Here is a 6,000-nt window from a genome sequence, read left to right on the forward strand (position 1 = left end):
CGTTTCGGAGGACTTTCTTGCTGGCGTTCGCGGCTCTTTGTTGTTGCAGCCGATGGAAGAGAAGATATGCGCGCGGATGATGTCCATCGACCCCAACACCTTCCCGTAGGCACTACATAGCCGTAGGGTGCCGCTTGCCAACTTCCACCTTGCCTGCTGCCTATGATGCGGGCTCGACGTGCTCTTACCGACCACGTCTACACCATGACCGCAAGGTGTTCAATGCTTTGCTCACAAGGGACAATGCATAGTGGGGATGAGTATTTCTTTCACAACTTTATTTGTTCATCGGATGATTCGTCCTCAGATGATGAAGACCTTGTGGTGGCTGCATTGGTCGTCAATGACCACATTTCTGGGAAGTGGCCTCGGTTCAGGGGATCAATCCCGGGTCATGCTCTCGCCTTGAACCACAATAGGGAGAGCGGCCACACCCTACTCTATGCCGATTACTTTGAGAATACCACACTCTTCAAACCACACCAATTCCGTCGCCACTTCCGTATGAGGAGACATGTGTTCAATCGTATTCGGGAGGAAGTGGTAGGATATGACCCATACTAGGATGCCCTTGACAAGCTTGGCTTCTCCTCTTACCAGAAATGCACCGCTACTATTCGCATGCTTGCATATGGAATTCCAGGTGATCTTGTTGACGAGTACGTGCGTATGAGCGAGTCCACATGTCTCCTATCAATGTATAGTTTCTTCAAGGCCATGGTGGCAGTGTTTGGCCCTGAGTGTCGGAGATATGCCCTAGAGGCAATTCCTATATGTTTATGAATAAAGAGAGTCCTTGGACATTATCAATGATGTGTATCAGCAAGTACATGACTTTTTATGGGACTATGCATTGTATGATGACTGTCCTAAAAGGTCGCTAGTCGAAAGGGTAGTGTGGACGCTCAACCAACTAGACTAGTATATGACACAGTGGATGGCTCGGTCTCACTAGCCATGGAGCATTAGATGCTAACCGGATAATATGGGCTCGGAAGGATTTGGTCGGATTCTACATGGTCGGATCTGAGTCGAGATAAGGTCCGAGTCGGACAGACCCAACAATGAGATGCAGCGATATGACATCTGTGAGTCTCTAGTACAACATAAATTCTATGTCCTAATACCTGAGCTGGTGCATGTACTCGAGATGGCAACAAACCTGCTTTAGGCCGACCAAATGCTACTCCATGACTGGGTAGTTAGAAAGGTAGATTTCAGGCTTGTCCAGACCCATGCCATGAGACATGGTCGAGCAAGATGGGATTTGCCCCTCCGACCAGGAGAGATATACTCTGGGCCCCTCGTGTGATCCAACCAAGATAAGCATGGCCACTCGACAAAGATTATGAGATAATCCATTTTGTGGTCGGCATCACTGGAACGAGAAAGAGGTCGGGCTAGCACAAGGATGACAAACTCGCCTTGTACCCGACAACATATATCGTGTGGCAAAGGGAATAGAAGTGTGACATGTTGTACAAGTTCGCCTAACCATCTTCATCGAACACTTGGAGTCGGCATGCCTAGATAGAGGCCGCTACCGACTACACGAGCCGGATGTGATCTGACTTGCGACCAAGTGCAAGAACCTAAGGGGTTGCGCGCTTAAGGGAAGGAACCTGTGAGGTTGGACATGACTCCACGAGTCGGATGGGATCCTACTCGGACTCGGATCCAGGCTGAACATACTTTGGGCTTTAGGATCCGTGCGAGGCCCAAGTGTTGAGCCCGCGATGGATGCCTATATATAGTGAGGGTGCGACACACTCATTTGGTTGATCGCTTCGGCGCTGTCACTAGGTTTTGCATGTGTTGCAAATAGCCACCTCCACTCGCCACTGACTATGTGATCGAACCTAGTAGTCCGCCGCACGGCGTTCCTCCTGCACGCGCGGATACCGTTAGAGGCGGCGCACTTGCGCCGCTCTGACGAACTTGTACGTGGGATCTGACGACCAGCTGTTTGAGGAAGATCGGACAAGGAGGAGACGATCCACGCGGACGCGCTGCCCAAACTCTTCTTCCGCTGCACGACACTACGCGTCTAGTGGTAACGGTCTGTGATCCATCTCCCGTAGCATGTTCTTGGTTGTTCTGCGTGTAGGAAAATTTTAACTTGCAGTCGATGCACCCCACATAGAACCCAACAGTGGTATCAGAGCCACTGCTAGAGGATTTGGATTCAGATTGTATACATATTAGATATGTGGAGGCGGCAGATGAGATCTATTGTCGTTTATGAGATCGACTGTGTGCATGGTTGATGAGATCAACTGCACATGGGGATCGATGATGCGATGTTTTCTATCAATAAATATCAATGAGGTCGTGACACAACCTACCCCTACCGGTCGGTATCCGCCATCGGGGTTAACAGTGAAACGTAAATCTGAATCGGATTCACGATGATCGATAAGATCAGTCAGATCAGAAAATTCGGCGTGATCGGAGCGGGACCGCCGTGTGCGTAGCACCTTGTATTTCGTACACGATCACGCAAAACCGGTAGAATGCGATTCTATGCATAAATTTGTTTTGTAGGTTTGATGTGAATAGTATGGCTCATGTGTATGTGATGCATGTGTGTAAATTATACATGGCCTGCGTGTCATGTTTGTCAGCCGGTAGGAGCCAAAGTGCTGTCATTATTGTTGGGGAACGTAGTAATTTCAAAATTTTTCCTACGCACACGCAAGATCATGGTGATGCATAGCAACGAGAGGGGAGAGTGTGATCTACATACCCTTGTAGATCGACAACGGAAGCGTTTGGTTGATGTAGTCGTACGTCTCCACGGCCCGACCGATCAAGCACCGAAACTACGACACCTCCGAGTTCTAGCACACGTTCAGCTCGATGACGATCCCCGGACTCCGATCCAGCAAAGTGTCGGGGAAGAGTTCCGTCAGCACGACGGCGTGGTGACGATCTTGATGCACTACGGTCGCAGGGCTTCGCCTAAGCACCGCTACAATATTATCGAGGAATATGGTGGAAGGGGGCACCGCACACGGCTAAGAATATGATCACGTGGATCAACTTGTGTGTCAAGGGGTGCCCCCTGCCCCCGTATATAAAGGATCAAGGGGAGGAGGCCGGCCGGCCCTCTATGGCGCGCCAAGGAGGAGTCCTCCTCCTAGTAGGAGTAGGACTCCTACTAGGAGGGGGAAAGAAGTGGGGAGGGAGAGGGAAAGGGGGGCGCCGCCCCCCCTCTCCTAGTCCAATTCCGACCAGGGGGGAGGAGGCGCGCGGCCCACCTTTGGCTGCCCCTCTCTCTCTCCACTAAGGCCCATATGGCCCATTACTTCTCCCAGGGGGGTTCCAGTAACCCTCCGGCTCTCCGGTTTTCTCCGAAATCACCCGGAACACTTCCGGTGTCCGAATAAAGCCGTCCAATATATCAATCTTTATGTCTCAACCATTTCGAGACTCCTCGTCATGTCCGTGATCACATCCGGGACTCTGAACTAACTTCGGTACATCAAAACTCATAAACTCATAATATAACTGTCATCGAAACCTTAAGCGTGCGGACCCTACGGGTTCGAGAACAATGTAGACATGACCGAGACTCGTCTCCGGTCAATAACCAATAGCGGAACATGGATGCTCATATTGGCTCCTACATATTCTACGAAGATCTTTATCGGTCAGACCGCATAACAACATACGTTGTTCCCTTTGTCATCGGTATGTTACTTGCCAGAGATTCGATCGTCGGTATCTCAATACCTAGTTCAATCTCGTTACCGGCAAGTCTCTTTACTCGTTCCGTAATACATCATCTCGCAACTAACTCATTAGTTGCAATGCTTGCAAGGCTTATGTGATGTGCATTACCGAGAGGGCCCAGAGATACCTCTCCGACAATCGGAGTGACAAATCCTAATCTCGAAATACGCCAACCCAACATGTACCTTTGGAGACACCTGTAGAGCACCTTTATAATCACCCATTTACGTTGTGACGTTTGGTAGCACACAAAGTGTTCCTCCGGCAAACGGGAGTTGCATAATCTCATAGTCATAGGAACATGTATAAGTCATGAAGAAAGCAATAGCAACATACTAAACGATCGGGTGCTAAGCTAATGGAATGGGTCATGTCAATCAGATCATTCACCTAATGATGTGATCCCGTTAATCAAATAACAACTCCTTGTTCATGGTTAGGAAACATAACCATCTTTGATTAACGAGCTAGTCAAGTAGAGGCATACTAGTGACACTCTTTTTGTCTATGTATTCACACATGTATTATGTTTCCGGTTAATACAATTCTAGCATGAATAATAAACATTTATCATGATATAAGGAAATAAATAATAACTTTATTATTGCCTCTAGGGCATATTTCCTTCAATTATAATGTATAACAACCTGCGTGTCGACTTGTGATTCTCTATAAAATTCATTACTAGTTATAGTAGTTGGATAATAGAGATAAAATTGGTGGCTTGGCGTCCCGGCGTGATGAACAAGATGGAGTTCCTAGATGGTCATCAAAGTCGGAGCCAATCTGGAAGATCATCCATGAAGGAGCCATACTATTTCACAATATATGTTTATTTGTGATTGTTATGCTTCTTGTTTTCTATGCATGTTAAAATGGTAGAATGATCCATCATTAATATCAAATGAATTGCCATCCCCGATGTTGCACCTTCGCACGTCAAGTACGTCTAGTAGTGGGCTCATAAAATTGGGGTGCTACTAGGTGTCCTTGAACCGAAGGGTTTGTGTTGGACACGGACATTCACCGCATCTGGTTAACTTGACAAGGCTATCAAAACGGTTTTGGGCCTTGTGGCAAAGAAGGTTGGGAGCCGGGGTATAAGATACATACTTGACCGACATGAGTCATATAGAGATACGATTAGCAAGGAGTTGCTTACCGAATAGGTATGTTGGCTAGCAGTGATGCTAAAGCTCACTAGTCGCATGCGCTAGTTGGATCCTGAATCACTGAGAGTTTGTGGAGGGATGCCGACTTCAGTGGGAGTATTTCTGTTTAAGGCTTGAATTACTCTACATAAACACATGCTTAGTGATTGCATATTTTTATGTTGTAGATCAATGGCACCACCTGCTCAACCCAACTTTGTATTGAAATCAATTCTGGAAAAGGATAAACTGAATGGAACAAACTTTACCATATGGTACAGAAATCTGAGAATTGTTCTCAAGCATGATAAAAAGGAACATGTTCTAGAGGATCCACTTCTAGAGGAACCTGCTGATAATGCTAATGCCACAACCAGGAATACCTACCAGAAACTCGTTGATGAATCAAACAAGATCAGCTGCCTCATGATGGCTTGTATGGAGCCTGATTTGCAGCAGCATTTCGAATATGTAGGGGCTTTCGATATGATTGAGAGTCTCAAGAGCATGTTTCGGGTGCAGGCTAGGACCGAAAGGTTCAACGTCTGGTGATCCTTGATGGATTGCAAGCTGGAGGAAGGTGATCCACTGAGCCCACATGTGATCAAGATGATCGGGTATGTGCAGGCGTTGGATCAGTTAGGCTTCCCGCTCTTGGATGAGCTGGCTATAGATGCAGTTCTGGGTTCTCTTCCAGCTAGCTATGTGTTGGGGAACATAGTAATTTCAAAAAATTTCCTACGCACACATAGGATCATGGTGATGCATAGCAACGGGAGGGGAGAGTGTGTCCACGTACCCTCGTAGACGGAAAGCGGAAGCGTTAGCACAACACGGTTGATGTAGTCGTACGTCTTCACGATCCGACCGATCCAAGTACCGAACGCACGACACCTCCGAGTTCAGCACACGTTCAGCTCGATGACGTCCCACGAACTCCGATCCAGCAGAGCTTCATGGGAGAGTTCCGTCATCACGACGGCGTGATGACAACGACGATGATGCTATCGACGTAGGGCTTCTCCTAAGCATCGCTACGATATGATCGAGGTGGATTATGGTGGAGGGGGGCACCGCACACGGCTGGGAGAGATCAACAGATCAACTTGTGTGT

Source organism: Triticum urartu, chromosome 3, assembly GCF_003073215.2.
Source record: "Triticum urartu cultivar G1812 chromosome 3, Tu2.1, whole genome shotgun sequence".
Classification (NCBI taxonomy): Eukaryota; Viridiplantae; Streptophyta; class Magnoliopsida; order Poales; family Poaceae; genus Triticum; species Triticum urartu.